The following is a 16,980-nucleotide window of genomic DNA, read 5'->3' as shown; positions in this document are numbered from 1 at the left end:
TAACAGAACCACGAGTTGTCGCTTCTGTTGCAACCACTAATTTTCTAATTTAGTCATTGTAAGGCTAAACGGCCCAACCAAAGAAGGAAGAAAAACAAGTAGATTAAGAATTAACATTGATCCTGTATTCGACAACGATAGCGAAGACGCGAAATATATGTATTCTAGTTAGCGCTGTCCAATACGAGGAAGGTAGCACCATCTGTTAGAGAGTTGGAAAGAAGAAGAAAAGGTTCTCCTCTATACGTCCTTCGTAGCACCCTCTGCGTAGTAGTTTCCTTGGGAACCAATAATTCTTGCTTTCCTTTCGCCTTCGGGGCGAATTCTTCCCTGGTGCCAGGCAACGCCACCCCATGCTGCGCATTTTTGGAATTTCTCTTCGGCGCAAGACCCCCATCCTGCGATGTGTCACTTAGTTACTGTTGGTGCCTGGTATTTTTTTTTTTTCAAGAATGAGGGGGTGTTCTTAATGAGCAGGAATGACCTTCATTGATTTCTGTATGTCTTGGAAAGGTCAGTATAGCTTTGTTTGATTGCTATTGAAGAATAGCCCCCAGTTTCCTTACGACTTGTGGAAAAGATTTTTCATTTTTCATTTAGTGAATCATATCCTCTCTATGTTAGCTATTTTTATCAAGTGGGATATTTAGTATTTCGATGACTTTGACCGTTTCGACTTCGTATAAAGTTTCACTGGTATAATTTAAGTGTAATTTGATATGTTCCTTACTCTTGAAGACAATTGTGATATCAGCGATGATCGAAATGGCCCGGTCCTGAATTTGGCGACATTACCTACGGTTCCGAAACTCAGACCAAAGCAACTGTACTCTACAGACTATATACAGGCAAGTGGCGAGAAGAGGCTGGCTTGGCCGGGGCTAGACGACGGCAAAGTGAGGAGTGGAGCTTTATCTCGTAGATCAGTTTTCTCACTCAAGGAAAAAATTTGGGTTCAACGTTGCATTTTATAAATAAGGAATTTACTATATGTCTACATTTTAATATTAGATGAAAAGATAGCTTGTTAGATAGAAAATGTTCATCTGGCATAGGCTAGATAGATAGATATATAGCTAAAGAGTTAGACAAATTAGATTAGTCAGATCAAACAAGATATCCATATTGCACGATAAGCTTTAAGACTAGGGTCTGCTATAATTGGAGAGAGAGAGAGAGAGAGAGAGAGAGAGAGAGAGAGAGATTTTCTCTCCCCGCTGCCGCCACTGTGTTCTTGAAAAAATCCCTGAACATGTCAAGTCAAATGGGCCAGCGTTAATGACTGTGATTTAGAATCTCCCCGTCCCAGTAACCCCCGCCGTGCGCATGCCGTCTTTCATCTTCGCCAGTCGTTCCGTATGCTGGCTTTGGCGTCCGCTAAAACCATTGAAATCTTCGGCATGTCATCGGAAACAAAGTGACTCTTCAGAAGCTAATTTGCGTGTGCTTTTGCTTTCATTTTGATTAAGTTTAATCGATTCTTTTATCTTCGTGGGACTACGCAGACTGTTCTGAGTGGATTCGTACGAAAATTTGACCGTAAAGGACACGTATGGAGAATTAGCAATGAATTAGATTTTAATGGAGTATTGTACGTTACTTTTGAGGGAAAGCGGACTTTCATTAAGTGTGTACCAGACCTAAGGAATTGAAACCTGGGCATCATTACCGTCTATTTTGATAACGAAATTTAGGAATTATTTCTTGAAAGAATATTTAACTGAAGGTTATATTTCCTCGCTGATTTAAGATTTCATCTGAGTCCAGCAATTAATCCTTTAAAAATATTCATTGAAACGTGTTTGACGCTGGCGGAGATATGTGGCATTTAGAGCTTTTTTTGTGCTTTTGTTATTGCTGCTGTTGTTATTATTGCCCCAACCTTCAGTCATTATTGATATTAATAATATTCAATAAAGGTGGTTCTTTTAAATGACTGTAGTTAACGGCATTGGTTAATGGAACTGTATTTTATTTTTATTTTTATTCTAATCTCTATTTTGTCTTGCATAAATGAACGCTCCTTTTAATGTAATAGAATAAGTTTAGGAGCAATTTAAGATACCTTCGTTTTCAATAATTATATATTATATATATATATATATATATATATATATATATATATATATATATATATATATATATATATATATATATACTATGGAAACGAAAGGACCTTGACACAGACGAAAGATTTAAGCAAGTTAGATAGAGGAGAAACATTATAACACAATATACAATCTTGGTTTTCGTATCGCCTTCGTTTCAATTAATTCATCCCTCGACGAGAGAGAGAGAGAGAGAGAGAGAGAGAGAGAGAGAGAGAGAGAGAGAGAGAGAGAGAGAGAGAGAGAGTAGTCCATTTCAGCGTTAATTTCCGGTAGGATTTTTAGGACTCGTTAGGAATCCGACGAAAAAAAAATCCCGCCGATGCGGGAGACAGACCGTCTCTCCTTCGTTCATAACAAGGTATAATGGTTATGTGCTACGGTGCACTTCCTGGTACTGTTGACGTGTAAGTACTGTTTCCCAAAAGCGCAATTTTCCGCTTCCTTCCTTCCCCTTACGGAAGGGAATTGAATGTCTCTCACGGGGCAGTAGTTTCTCCTCAGGAAGAATGTAATGTTCATGTTCCCTCTTGGGAATGTCTTTGAATCGTGGGGAATGTTTTGAAGAAAAAAATATTTAATAGACTTTGATAGCATCGTTTACTTTCTGGGACTGTCATTGACAGTCACTTGTTTTCAAGTTGTTTCCTTGTGGGGAGTGTCTGTTCTCGTAAAGTGCATTTTTCCACGCGAAATCTCTCTTCAAGGAAAATCACGCGAATAATGTCCTCGACTGTTTTGCTGTGAAACGGTAATGGTTTAATGCCGTTACTGCATCTCACGTGGCGCACTGTAAGTTTTACTGAAGGTTCTTTGCAGCGTCCCGTTGGCTCCTAGCTGCGCTCATATTTTAGGCTTCTACTTTACCTCCATCCCCGCATTCTTTCTTCAGTCTCGCTGTCCAACGTCTCTTACTCCTTCTCTTTTTTCTTTTTTTTCTCAGTCTTAGGCATTGATTGGCTGAAAGTGCCGCAGTGCTTGGCTCCGTTGCCGAATATTCATAAATTAATCGTCTTGAGGAATATAACTTTTGACGAATTTCGTCTTTTGACAAATATTTTTATTTATTTATTTATTTATCTATTTATTTATTTACAAAGGAGCGTTTAAGGAAAACTTCTGAAAAGACACTTTTCCCTGAAAGCTATACTAGCTCCTTTTTTTTCTTATTCTTCTAATTACTAAAGCATAATGTGCCAAATAAAAATATTATTAAAACTTAGGATAGAAATTTACTTTATGACTGAAATTATAATTGATTGATGTGAAGAGCATCGTCTCCTTTAGCTACTTATTATTATTATTATTATTATTATTATTATTATTATTATTATTATTATTATTATTATTATTATTATTATTATTATTATTATTATTCAGAAGATGAAATCTTTTCATAAATAACAAGCCCTCCAAATGGGCCACTGACTTGAAATTGAAGCTTCCAAAGAATATTAGGTGTTCATTAGGAAGAAGTAAGAGGGAGTAAAGGAAAATACTGAAAGAAAAGATCACGCACTTATTAAAAGAGAAAAATATAATAAATCAATAAACAGATAAACATGTATTATGGAGTCCGAGTTTAGCAGTTAGGAATATTCATAGGCATACATTCTTCTCTCACGCTCATTGATGTATACATGCACATACTGTGCTTAAGATTTACATGGTATATACAATTACTTCTCTCTCTCTCTCTCTCTCTCTCTCTCTCTCTCTCTCTCTCTCCACAAACATAACCTCGGGCCATCACCCATCAGGGTCCCAGAGGGGGCCAATAGGCAATTGAATTTGGGCGTAGCTCCCGTTACAACTACCTCCTGTAACTAATATTCGGGGTTAGACTGTGGGAGCGATATATATATATATATATATATATATATATATATATATATATATATATAATATATATATATATATATAGTTCTGTGCATTAGTACAAATATTAACAGGATCTCATTGAAACTGGATGGTATCCAGCGGAGATATTTATTTATTTTAAAAAAGTTACAAGCTTTCCTGGATTAAGTCTTCATTGTCAAGTATCCGTGTGTGTGTATGTATGTATATATATATATATATATCATATAATTATTATATATACTATATTATATATATATATTAGTATATTATATATATAATATATATATATATATATATATAGATTATATATATATATATACATACATTATATAATATATATATATGATATATATATAGTATATATATATATATATATATATATATACTATATATATATATATATATATATATATAAGCGTAACACAAATGAGAAACCGCCCGTAAACAGTCAAGAAAGTAGTCAAGTTCAATAGTTTAAGAGATTTATTAACAGGCAAATAAATTTACAGACTTACTCGTATGTATCAATAACGCTCTCGGAAATATACAGCATAGACAGTAAAGAACGGACGAATAGACGAAGATTTTGTTAAACAGGCCTGAAGAAAAATAGTGGAACCTTAAGTCACATAAAAAGCTTTTAATATTTTTGCTGTCAGCCTGAATCAGTCTGCTATCCAAAACGCGTAGTGAGCATTCATCGTAATCTCCCCATCTCCAAGGGGCAAGGATGGTAGCTTTAGGCCTATAGAACCCCTAGACAGTCCATGAGTCTAAAATCTGCGTAATTATGTCCAGTAAAATACGTTATATATTGGCCTACATACCAAGCCTACCTATTCCTTCGCCTCATGAACCGTCTATATGAGTCATCTGGACTTTTTTTTTTTACATATCTCTATTTTTCTTTTTTTTTTTATGATAAGGTAATGTGATTGTCGTTGATGACCGTATGTCGTGGCATTCTCAAACCGCACTAACCAACCGTGATGTGAAACCTTGTGAAAAGGACCTTCCCCCCCACCCATGACTACCCCTTGGATGAGTCCCCCTCCCTATGGTGGTGCGCCCTTCGACTCACTCCCATCCCTTCGATTCCATCGTGCCGTATATTATTCGATCTCTAACCGCGCTGCCTTCTACCGTATCCATCTACCTCCTCATTCATTCTCTCTGTGACGAAAATCGTCTTGATGACTTTATCGACAGCGGCGTCTTCTGCGTCACTTCAAGCCGAACGACCTCCATAGGTATATAACCGGTTACGTCGTGCGTTGAAGCCTCGACTTTCGAATTAGGGGACTTTGACGTAATGTAGATTGATTGATTGCTGCTGGAAGTAGTATAGAATAGGGCTCGGATATATCGAAGATTTTTTTTTTTTTTTTTACTCGGTGTCATGGGATCTTTGTAGTAGTGTGGTTTCAGAACTAGGCCTGCTTGGAGCGTCTATTTTCGCTTACTCGGGGAGTAAACCCACAAACTACTATGTTGTTGTTGAGTAAACCCACAAACTACTATGTTGTTGTTGTTCTTGTTGGGGGGTAAGGAAAGGTCTATGGAAGAGCCTTAAAAGCTCTGAAAACGTGTTTCGCGTTAAGTTAAAGATACAGAAATTTCAGGACGGGATATTTATGATTTATTTATTAGAATGAAAATGTAAAAAATAAATGAGGTGCATGTTAAACAGTACAGAACAATGATTTCTAACGAAATAGATCGTATTTATTTCAATTTTCGCTGGTGAAACAAGGCTCTATTTGACCATAGATTTTAGCAGGTTTTAAATCTTGCACGCATCCCAAGTAAGCTGGAAGTCGGATCACGCCTTGTAATCACGTGAAAATTAAACTGGCAGCTTTCTTTCATCTTTATTTGATATTTTTCAATAATATAAAAAATACAGGAAACCCACATTTTTTTTTCCGTTAAGTCCTGAGCCAAAATATAAGTTGCTTAATAAAAAAAAAAACTTTCACACGTCCAAAGCATTTGAAACGTAATTTATAATTATAAAAATCATAAATAAATTGGCGCTCGGTATTAGTTAGATAGATAGATAGGTAGATAGAAAATACTATTTAGGCAGAAGGCCAAGCGCTGGGGCCTATGAGGTCATTCAGCGCTGAAAGGGAAATCGAAAATAAGAGGTTTGAAAAGGCGTAACAGGGGGAAAACCTCAAAGCAGTTGCACAATGAATCAATAGTTAGAATAGGGTGGAAAGCAAGATGGAAGAAAGACAATATGAATGGAGGTACAGTAAAAGGAATGAAAGGGATTGCAGCTAGGGGCCTAAGAAGGGACGCTGCAAAGTACCTCAAGTAGTACTTACAGCGTACTGTGTGAGGTGCACTGACGTCATTACCCCTCCCCCCGGGGGGGTGGCGTACGTACGGTGTTGATGCAAATGCCAACCCGAGAGTTTTGTGAACTTTATGGCTTCATGTTGAAACGACTCAGTAAAAGGAAAATTTATTAGGATTGTAAAAAAACCTAACGCCATAAAATAAAGGTTTTTTTATCGAGTTGTTTTCACCCTTTCATCAATTGTTGAAAATAAAGGAATTATAGCTTAGAGGGAGTACTTCGTCGAGGCCGTTTGTGTATTGGTTACTGAGGGCATTCAGATTACACCCGAGGCTTTGTTTGTGCAACAGGAAATCTAGGAACTTAATTATGAATATGTCCACAACTTGATTAGATGCATAAAATGCAACGATGGAAACTGTTTCACAGGTTAGAGAGAGAGAGAGAGAGAGAGAGAGAGAGAGAGAGAGCATAAATGAAGAGAGAAGGAAGGAAAACGATAATTCCATAGGTTAGAGAGAGAGAGAGAGAGAGAGAGAGAGAGAGAGAGCATAAATGAAGAGAGAAGGAAGGAAAACGGATAACTTCCATAGGTTGATGCATGAGAGGAGAGAGAGAGAGAGAGAGAGCATAAATGAAGAGAGAAGGAAGGAAAACGATAATTCCATAGGTTAGATGCAGAGAGAGAGAGAGAGAGAGAGAGAGAGAGAGCGTAAATGAAGGGTAAAAAAGCAAAACTATGGAAACTATTCCGCAGGAGAGAGAGAGAGAGAGAGAGAGAGAGCATAACTGAAGGGAAGAATGGAAAACTATGTAAACAATCCATATGGAAACTATTCCGCAGGAGAGAGAGAGAGAGCGTAAATGAAGGGAGAAAAAGCAAAACTATGGACTATTCCGAAGGAGAGAGAGAGAGAGAGAGAGAGAGAGAGAGAGCGGAAAGGAAAGAGGAAAGGAAGGAAGGAAGTAATCCGTAACAAAAGAAGAGAAAGTCTTGGGTTCTTAGTCTCCTATTTCATCATTAATTTTTTTCTCTCTCTTTCCGTTCGTACGCCGCGTCACTCGGTTCCTCGTGTACAGGAGCTGCCCTGGGCTGCACGTGCTCCACAAGTCGTGCCTAGCCTTATGTCGGTGAATTCCAGCTCTCTCTCTCTCTCTCTCTCTCTCTCTCAGATCATTCATTTTTTCCTCTCGTTCCATTGATACTCTTATGCGTTTTCTGTTTTCTTCTCTCTCATGTTTTATTGTGGTTTACCTGTCTTTATAGAAACCGCTTATGTGCATTGCCCTTTCCTGTTATCTAAATTCCATATTTTTTTTATTTGTTAAATATATTTCATTTACTCTCCTCTTTTATTCGTTTCGTCCTGTTTTTAGTTGATTATTTAGTATATATTCATCAAAATAGGTCGTGTTCTTGCTCTGCGGTGTATCCATTAAAATTCATTCGTCAGAATTTTTTTTTTTTATAGTTGTACTCAGAATTTTTAATCATTTATACTTGTATAAATAATTTTCGGAACTTGAAAGTCATGTTATTTTCTTTAATACTTTCACGACCGTGTAGTTTTAGCGAAAGCTCCAGCATTGCAATACTATCTTCAGTTATAGGATGATATCTACCTCCAGTTCTTCAGACGTAAAAACATGCTATTGTCTGGCCCCGTCCTGTCAGTGATTTCCAACTGTCAATTCGAGTCGAATAATTAATTCACAATATCTTAAGACCGTTGGCTAACGATTTTTCACTGTATTTAAACTCTTTTATATGGCAGTTTTAGTTTTCACCATGAAATATATTCGCTTTCATGCAACTGTTGGGAATTTCAATTCACATATATTTAATTAATTTTAAAGGAATAAAGAAAATATAGTCGGCGAAAAATATATCAGATTCATGGACACGTTCCGAAGGGTAAGATTGTAGAGGGAAAAATGCAGAATATCTTTACAGATTGTTTTTTGAGACTTGGACCGGGGCGGTGCGAACCATATGATTACCATGTTAAATCCTGAAGTACAACTGCATCAATAACACAGAGATTGGGTGAAATCACTTAAAAAAGACGACTTTGCAGAATATAGAAAGTGAAGAAGACGTGCAAGACGATAATGAACTATAAAACGGTAAATGTAAGAGCATCAACTTTTTTTTTTTTTAATCTGATGTGGATAAAGAAAGTGTAGGCCGATTACTGGCTCGACCAAATGAAGGTTTGTCAGTGAGATATGATTCTGTACCGGGTCCTCCCGTCTGCATTTCCCCGAGATGTAACCGGGTGCCGAGTACCGGTTACCTTCTCCTGCATTGGTCAAGAGCAGTGTTCGCTGTTCATTCGTACGGTTTACAATTTTCCCCTCCCTCTTATCTACTTTTTTGACAGACTTATGAGGAGATATATATGTGACGTCATGCCTTAATAGTTCCCTTAAAGATGTTTCCGATCTCTTCTATACTGTTCTTCCTCAACAAACCTATAGATATTTGTTTTGTCGCTTCTAATCTACTAGTACGTGCCTTTCATTCATGCATTTACATAGACAATACTGTAAGTACGGTTTGGGAGGCAGTTAAATGCGCCGTAATTTTTTTCTGCTTTTTTTTCCCTTCAGTTCGACACACACAAGGTGCCTCATTGTATATAGACGCAAATATATGTATATATATGTTTATTTGTGCGTGTGTATATTATATATAAATTAATATATGCATATGTATATTTATATGTATATATGCATGTGTGGCTTATACACGCGTGACTTTTTTTGTACGCAAATATATTAAGCCACAAATATCACATCAAATTCACCATATCTTGGAAATAACTAACCCCAAGGTCTAATTTTTTTAAGGAAAAAAAAACCGTAGACAGTGATTTTAACCACCCGGCTCGCTATCGGTATACATATCTATTAACAATTTCTGAGTGAACACTTCGACCACTGCCCGTTGCAGATTTTTCGTTCACTTCATACAGCCACGAATCTCAGGAGACCATTGTGACAGACAGTCTTTCGTTTACAGACTATCTCACGTTATTAACCCTCATCAGAGGGAAATGTAAACGAGCAGCCTTTACATACAAATCGTTGATCATTTCCATTACGGTAACATTTTGCGAAATGATTATTACGTTCCTTGTTCAGAGTTTTTATTTTTTATTTTCTGGCTGTCCCTCGGGCATGAGGAAATTCAGGAAGAGCGTGAGTATAAATTGTACTTGGTCACCATCGATCTCACGTCACTGGACGAACGAGATCCTGGGATGCAGACCTCGACATTTTGGGTCTGGGGAAGAAGCTGCTGCTGATTGGAGACTGGACACTACCAGAATCCCAAATCGAGAATGAAAACAGGAACTCTGGCGCAGTTTAACCCCTGCATTGTTGCCACTCCTGTTTGACATAAACCGGGAGGGTATAACCTAACCCTTCAAAGATTAATGATATTAAACTAGGGAACCTCCATAGCGAGAATGTAATATCGACCATTAAAAGCCTCAGTAGGACTGAAGAGGGATACGTTGCAGTATCCGAAAGTCTCTCTTAGTAATTTTTAGCATTGTACAAAAATATATTTTTAACACTACTGTGGCTTTTGATTATTAATTTTGATTATTAATTATATTCTTAAAGGATATCCGTTACTTCCTCACGAGCTGGCACCTTGTGGCAATGAATCAGATTGCTTTACTGTTAAGCAAAAAAAAAAAAAAGTTCTGAATTTGAGCTATTATTTTAAAATAATGCTGAGATTAGCACGAGTCTCGACAAGGAGAAACACATCCACAGTTATGTAGATGTACACTGAAATATAAATTCATGGTAGATGTACACTTAAAGACAAATTCCTCGTACATGTACACTTAAAGACAAATTCGTTATAGATTTACACTTAAAGACAAATTCGCTGTAGATGTACACTTAAAGATAAATTCGTACAGATTGCAAAAAGAGAATCGATTAGTTTCCTGAAGCTTTCTGTACAGATTTGGCTTTAAATGTACACTACGTATACATAATTGTGGACTTGTTTCTCCAATTAGAGGTATGTTTGTTTGTATGGTGTTTTTACGTTGCATGGAACCAGTGGTTATTCAGCAACGGGACCCAACGGCTTTACGTGACTTCCGAACCACGTCGAGAGTGAACTTCTATCACCAGAAATACTCATATCTCACTCCTCAATGGAATGCCCGAGAATCGAACTCGCGGCCACCGAGGTGGCAGGCCAAGACCATACAGATCACGCCACTGAGAGGTATGTGGACTCCTACTTAAGGGAATATATTCTTGGACTTTGACAAGATATTTCGGGAAACAGGGCGGAGTAGAATCACGAAGTAAGCTATTAACCTGCCGTTTGAGAGATGGAAGATAAGATAATTCAGTGAAGAGCCTGAGTTTATTGATTTCTCAAACATAATCTTCCTATTGCAGCTATGAGCCCTATTGCAAGAATCATGCGTGATGCTGAATCGAAGATTGCGCGACTGACTTGATTTGCAGATCTTTCAGTTAACCACTTTTTTTCTTCTTAGTAACGAAGGTTCTGCAATGCATCACCTTTTCCCTCTTTCAAGCAAGCATTCGGTTAGGAGGGTGCTAGGCCACTACACCCCTGGGTCACCCCCCCCCCCGCCCCCAACCCTTTTTCCCATGGGTACTACCTGGAATTACCAGATCATATTGAAAGGTTTATTTGTAGTGTTCCTAATATATACATACATACATATACATACATACATATATATATATATATATATATATATATATATATATATATATATATATATATATATATATGTTTACTCTTGAAAAACACAAACTTCATGAGCATATTTCGATGCATCCATCGAGATCATCTTTGTTCTAATGGACAGCCGAAACAAAAGGGCAAATAGCTGTGTCGAAAATGACGTCTTAAGGTATTAAGTAAAGATCTATTAAATATATCATCTTCCAGGACAAAATAAATTGATCATTTGTCGATTTCATAAGACATGGATGAATATTTTGTACAGGACCTTGAGCGAAAAAAAATATTGGTATTATTTTGCCAACACTAATAATGATCAGAGTAATAAGGAGAGTGTTGGAATCATCAGCATCATCATATTAACAAAAACAGTGATAATAATGATAACAATAATATTATTATTCGTATCACCACTTCAGATTAATCGAAACTTTCTCTCAGCTAGACATTGACACTACTCATTTAACTGACGATGATACTACAATTATCATTGATAATAATAATAATAGTCCTGACAGAGGCCATAAATGATTTTAAAGCTTAGCACAATCATTCCATCACTTGCAGCCATTTATAGTCTGTCAGTTGTGCAGATGAAAACAGGAAGATATCGTCCCCACTGACTTTGAACTGAATAAACTGTGGGAAAGAAAGAAAGTCTGTACTTACATTTTAACTCCAGCTTGATGTCAGAAAATACACCACAAATATTATCTGTATAATTCACGAGTATGCACACAAATTAGCCGATTTTCCTTTTAGCTTGTTCACGAGCACTGATTAGTCACTTCCAAACGAAAAATAGGGCTCACAGATCAGTTCCCCCCTTCTAATGTCACACACCGCCTGTTTGGGGCCACGGGAGCGAAGAAGTTGCGCGACTTCTCTATCCACAGTCTCAACGGGGACTGAGGAAGCAGTGTTGTTCTTCCCGTCACTTCGTCCGGAGCCGTCAGTGGCCCTACCTACCTGCCTACCTGCCCACCTATCTCCCGACTCCAGCTCCGCGCCAGACGGAAGGGGGATTCTGAATTCGGCTCCGTCAATTTCATGGGGTGGAATTTGGTCGTCGGTATCGACCAGATATAAACAGCCCGATGGCATGATAATTTATCGGTTTCGGTCAGCCTTTTAATTAAATATTCTCGATTGGATACATTAAGTGATTTGTTCAAATATTGACAAGAAGGCCCCCCCTTTTTTTCCCTTCTTTTTTTTCACTGAATTTGCATAAATTATTTTTCCCCACCCCAACGCGGCATCACAGAGTACGAGCATTTGAACCGTCTGGCGTTCAAGATGCAGAAGACTTTCCTATCAAAAGGGTGAAAGCATAACAGAGATTGGCAGGTTGCTCTAGTGAAATCTAATGCAGTGTTGGTCTTGGTCTCGTCCCATCACCTGGTATTGAGTAGTTAGTTGTGAGGTTATTAATTAATCCTTTAGCGGGAGAAAATTCGTCCCAAATGGCAAATGGCGGTCACAATACCTTAGATGTGTTCAAGACCGGTGAGTTTGATGACAAGGAATACCATGTATGAAAAAAAAAAAGGCTGCAAATAAGCAATCCTGATTGGTCCTGATTGGCTGTTGATAAGCCAATCGCAGGGCTGGAAACTCTCCTCAGTCTCTCTCGAGAGTTCAAATAGGCAGGATGTATGTTCCACCTCTCCTGAAAGAGAGAGAGACTGAGTGTCCAGCCCTGTCACTGGCTTATCGACAGCCAATCAGGAGCGTCGTAAGGGACTGCCCTAGACTTCAAATGTACGGTTGATATGAATCTACTATAGGACAAAGATCCTCAAGTTGGGGTGTGGGGCCATAGAATCAATAGGTTTGGCGTAGGAGGAGCAAGCGGTGAGATATAAAAGTGAGAGAGTTAGAGAAAAAAATCATGATAGTGTGGGTGTATGACCGAAGAGAAGATTGATTATAATTATACAATAGAATGTTTAAGGAAGCCAAAAGTGAGAGAGTTGGAGAAAAAAAAATCATGATAGTGTGGTTGTATGACAGAACAGAAGATTGATTATAATTATACAATAGTATGTTTAAGGAAGCCAAGACAAATTGATGGGTGAAATAAAAAACTTAATGAATACACATGAGTGAATCTCAACAAATAAAGACGCAGATGAAGTGACCCTGTCTGAAGAGATTGCATTCTTCAGTCGAAGGAATATTTTGAAGATGATTGACCGTGGGAGAGAGAGAGAGAGAGAGAATCTTAAATGATAATAGCGTTGAAGGGATTGGTCTAGATTTGAGGATGCATCTGAAAGTAACTGTTTAGGATGGAATAGGAGCTGTTAAAAGGTTGGAGCGTGAAAAACATGAAAATATGAGGAGGGAACAGCTCTGGAGAATAGGACGAGAGGACTAACTATTCTTTGGTATAAGGGTACAGTTGACGGAGGCAAGTGTAAAGATAAAAGGGCCTCAACGTGACTTAGTATTCCGTGGAATTGATTGAGAGAGTAAGACAGAGGAGAGGAGGATTATTCAGAGAAGGGCAATTAAGAATTAAGCAATAAAGAGGGTAGGTGGAACAGTTGGATGAGAGGTTTGAGGGTAAGAGAAAAACCTGCATCTGGCACCTATGGGGTCTAGAGAAAGCTCAGGAAAGAATTAAAAAGATGCAGTGTGGAGTATGCTAAAGAACTAATGATCAAGAGGGTAATCAATTGAGTGAAATGAAAATTTTTGGTGATGAAATTGAGGATTTGTTCAGCTGACTTTCCATAAACTCTCTTTGATGGAAGCATGATATTACTGAAAGAAAAATTAAAGAGAAAACGTCATATAGCATGTTGATATTGGCAAAGCATTGTTTGAGTGAGGTAGATTGAAGATCTGAAAAATGTGGCGCTACAAAGCAATAAAAAAAAGTTAGTGTAGGTGAAAGTATGGCACTCCACGTTTTGTTATGTTTGATCATATGGAAAGGAGGATGATATGCAAAAATGATTCTCTAATTCTGAAGTGTTGGAAACGATCGAAGAAGAGGAATACCGAGACACTGCTGGATCACTAAGTATCCACACAACTTCACTGTATATGTATATGTATATGATATAGTATATATATATATATATATATATATATATATATATATGTATGTATGTATGTATATATATATATATATATATATATATATATATATATATATATATATATATATATATATATATATATATATATATATATATATATCATTTTCCTGAGGTATTCGCTTCTTCAATGAAGTCACGTGCACTGTGACTTCATTGAAAAAAGCGAATACCTCAAGAAAATGATAGATAGAAATCTAAGCGCTTTTCGTCTTTACTGAGACATTGTCTATCATTTTCCTGTAGTAATTTGCTTTATATATATATATATATATATATATATATATATATATATATATATATATATATATATATATATATGTGTGTGGTGTGTGTGTGTGTGTGTGTGTAACATAAAGAGGGGGAATTTGTTATGATGTTTTAAATAATATGATATGATATGTATGAGACATTGTTGTATGTCATGTGCTTTGACATTCCTCAGAAATTGGGAATCATCGTTTTTAGCTTCCCATGGAGACAGAGAACATCCCAGCTTAGAAAATGCTGATATGCCTTTTTCTCGAGGTGGTATGATCAAGTCTGCAGGCTTAGCAAATCAGTGCCTTCGTCCTCTCGCCATGAGAGCTATGCAGAGGTGACTTTGAAACTGGTTAGGAGTAGTTTTGGGGCGTGAACGATGGGTGTGAGTTTGTGTGTACATGTGAGCCTCTTTCGTTCATAATAGCATGTAATTAGCCAGAACCATAGACAGAGCTTGTTGCAGGAGTCAGGTGAAGCCATGGAGGCTTTTGCCTTTTGTGAAAGTGCTTGGAGATCCTAGGCTGTAATGGGTGAGTGTATTTATATCTATTTTAGCCAAAGTGTGGCTGGATTGTTTTTGAATATTTATTTCAGAGATAACCTGTTTTTATGTGATCTTTTGATTGTGTTCTTGGGCTTATCAGAGTGTTCTGTCTCCTAACAGGCGATTCTGGTAGGGGGAACTATATTCTGGAGGAGAGTGGGATGGTGTTGACTAATTACTGTGTAGACTGTTAATTACCGAGGGTTATCTGAGTTATTTGAACTTTGAGTTAACATTCCATTTAATCATGCTGTTAAGAATCTGAGTTATTCAGTTAATACTTTGCTTTTAAATGAATGCATATTTTTGTAAATTCACGACTCTGATTTGATGACCTAATGAAATGGAGGGGAGGTATAACGAGAGAGAGAGAGAGAGAGAGAGAGAGAGCTGTTGCCAGTCGAGAGAGAGAAAGTGTTACCAAACCCAGTTGTCTTCCACTCTGGCTTCCGTCACCAAAAGAATAACGTGATACTTGTGTCTCCGTTATTAGTGGTGGCAGCTGGCAAAAAGCCTTTTTGAGATTGGTAGCAGCTTAAAAATGCTGTTTTCAGAGTGCCTGGTTGTGGAAAAGTGTTAGATTTCAGTTAGTAGGTGACTGGTGACGAGATTTATTCATCAGTGGACTCTGGTACTGAGAAGAAATTTTTTGATTAGCATCAGCAAATTTGCCCATCTCGAGGCGTTCGTTAGGATGAGTGACTCAGTCTGGCTTGTGAATGAACGAACGGAAAGTGCTTTCGTGCCGCGCGGTTTGCCGTTTGCGTTGTGCCAACTAGATTCTCGTGTTTGTAATTGCGCAGATTCCGGGTTGGTCTTCTCCATTGAAGGCGTAAGTGTTACAATGTGTGTTTTTTTTGAGGCCCTGGTGTTTTTTTTTTACTTTGTGATGGTTCAGATTACCATATATTTCCCTCAAAGTATTGGAATGTGATAAGTTTTATCTTAGCGCATGTTTAGGAGAGACGCATTCGTCTTTGTTTTAATACATACGTGTGTATATGAATAGTTTTCATACATGCAACACTGTGTTTTTGCCTCTGGGAGAGAGCGCCCGCTCATTCTTACGCATTCAGCGCAATTTGTGCTGAGCGACCGAGGGGTAGTGCAAGGGGAGGCGAGTGGTCTTTCATGGGGGAATGCTTGACGGGAAGGGTGAACTTTTTCTTCTTTTTTTTTCTTTGTGTCGGGGTAATGGGGGCGAGTTTGGCCTTGAATAGGAAAATTCAATGCCATGGAATCAGCTGATAACGACTGGGTGATGATATGACATGCCCGTAGGGTTTCTTTTAGAAAGATTTTTTCTTTCTCTTGAGTGAAGAGAAAATGGAAATGAAATGCATATGAATGTGGCGCAAGTTTTCCTTATGCTTTGGAGAATGCTTTTATGCAATGTTAGAGGGAGTAATTATTATTGGAGATACAGAGATTATTTTATAGTGGAGATTTGTTTGAGTTGTGGAGATTACTGTTGTGGAGATTACTTTAAAATGGTGGTGATTGGTGATGACTGGTGATGATTGCTGAGTGGTGATGATTCGTGATGATACCGGGGAGTGGTGAGCGGTAATTATTTTGGAGTTATGGGATGTGGCAATAATGATGAATACTGGGGAAATAGCAATATTAATGCTTTTGCTGGTGTTACTGGAGGTATTTACGGAGAATTATTATTATTATTATTATTATTACTGGAGATATTTTACGGGGAGGTACTTAAGTAGAATTATCATTACTTGAGATATTTTTTGAGGATTCTGTCAGAGTTCATGGTAATAATTTTTTGGGGAATGTGCCAATGATTTTATGGGTGGTGATATCAATTTCTGGTGAATTTTGGTAAATTTGATGATACTGATAATTGATAATTCTGATACTTAATGCTGGTGAATGGGCGGGTACTAATATTTGGTGATACTACTAATACTGGTGAATTCTGATACTGATAATTCTGATAATGGTGTTATTTTTTTATATACTAACATGGGTGTTGTAATTATTATTAAGGGTGGTGATGTTTTTTT

General features: G+C 37.5%; 2 protein-coding genes across 2 annotated transcripts in view; one reads left to right on the top strand and one right to left on the bottom strand.

The window, feature by feature from the left end:
• The window catches only part of LOC135210251 (serine-rich adhesin for platelets-like), a 124,232-nt gene extending 112,302 nt beyond the window's left edge, over positions 1 to 11,930 (bottom strand). The window contains exon 1 of the mRNA XM_064243099.1: positions 11,708 to 11,930. The gene's annotated coding sequence lies outside the window, so the exon portion shown is untranslated. The remainder of the gene's footprint in view (positions 1 to 11,707) is intronic.
• The window catches only part of LOC135210254 (dehydrogenase/reductase SDR family member on chromosome X homolog), a 310,210-nt gene that overhangs the window by 152,605 nt on the left and 140,625 nt on the right, over positions 1 to 16,980 (top strand). The gene's annotated exons all lie outside the window — the stretch shown is intronic.

Source organism: Macrobrachium nipponense, chromosome 39 (genome assembly GCF_015104395.2).
Source record: "Macrobrachium nipponense isolate FS-2020 chromosome 39, ASM1510439v2, whole genome shotgun sequence".
NCBI lineage: Eukaryota > Metazoa > Arthropoda > Malacostraca > Decapoda > Palaemonidae > Macrobrachium > Macrobrachium nipponense.
This window is presented reverse-complemented; position numbering and strand designations above follow the sequence as displayed.